Raw genomic sequence first — 949 nt, 5'->3', positions numbered from 1 at the left:
TTTGTTAGGAAAAATTATGAAATTGTGTATTGTTCTTTTATTAACTTATGTTCAATACATATTTACATATGTGCCATATAAATAAGTGTCTACAACAAATAATTTCAATAACAAATCAAGATTTTGTAAAACACTTACATTACAACAATAATTGTACTTTTTATATTTATTTTTTAATGACAATTGTATAGCAATTGTATACTAATGACTAATGTTATATTTTTCATCATGCAAGATATTTGTGACACAGGAAATGAGACTTAACAACTCTTAATGTATAAAAATATATTACATATTGATATTAATGCATTCTAACATCAATAATATGCAAATAATATGCAATAGTGGGTTCAATGAATTTGTATTATGAGATGAACCATTAAACAAAATTGTGTAATTGTGCAATTAATTTCATACCTTCAATTGTATTATAGGTACAAAAACTAAAGTGAGAAGTTGATAAAAAAAAGATTTGTGTAATACTATATATTTAAAGGATCTATTTATTGTTTAAGATAAGATTGTAATTTCAACAATTTAACTATAAATTAATATTCATGTTTATAAAATTTCTCATTTATTATTTAAAATTTTCAATCAAGTATGCATTAATTTCTTATTTAATTGTATTTTGAATACCAATCAATTTATCTATATAAACTTCCATACTTTATATACATATAGTATACCACACACCAATTTGAAAAATATATAGAATTACAATATTAAGGCCTTATTTGGAGTGTTTTAAAAAAGTTAAAAAGTCACTAACCTATGTAACTCATATTATCTTATTTAAGTCATATTATTTCTCTATCACATCATTTTAAATTCAACTCATATTTTATAAAATGTCAAAAAATACACTTATTCAGAACAACTGACGAACCCTAGCGTTGATAAAAAAAATCACGGTCCAACTACTAGCTTCTTTAAAGTTCGGTAAACG

This window comes from Camellia sinensis, chromosome 4, assembly GCF_055761805.1.
Source record: "Camellia sinensis isolate YWXY chromosome 4, ASM5576180v1, whole genome shotgun sequence".
Lineage (NCBI taxonomy): Eukaryota > Viridiplantae > Streptophyta > Magnoliopsida > Ericales > Theaceae > Camellia > Camellia sinensis.
Note: the sequence above shows the minus strand (reverse complement) of the source record.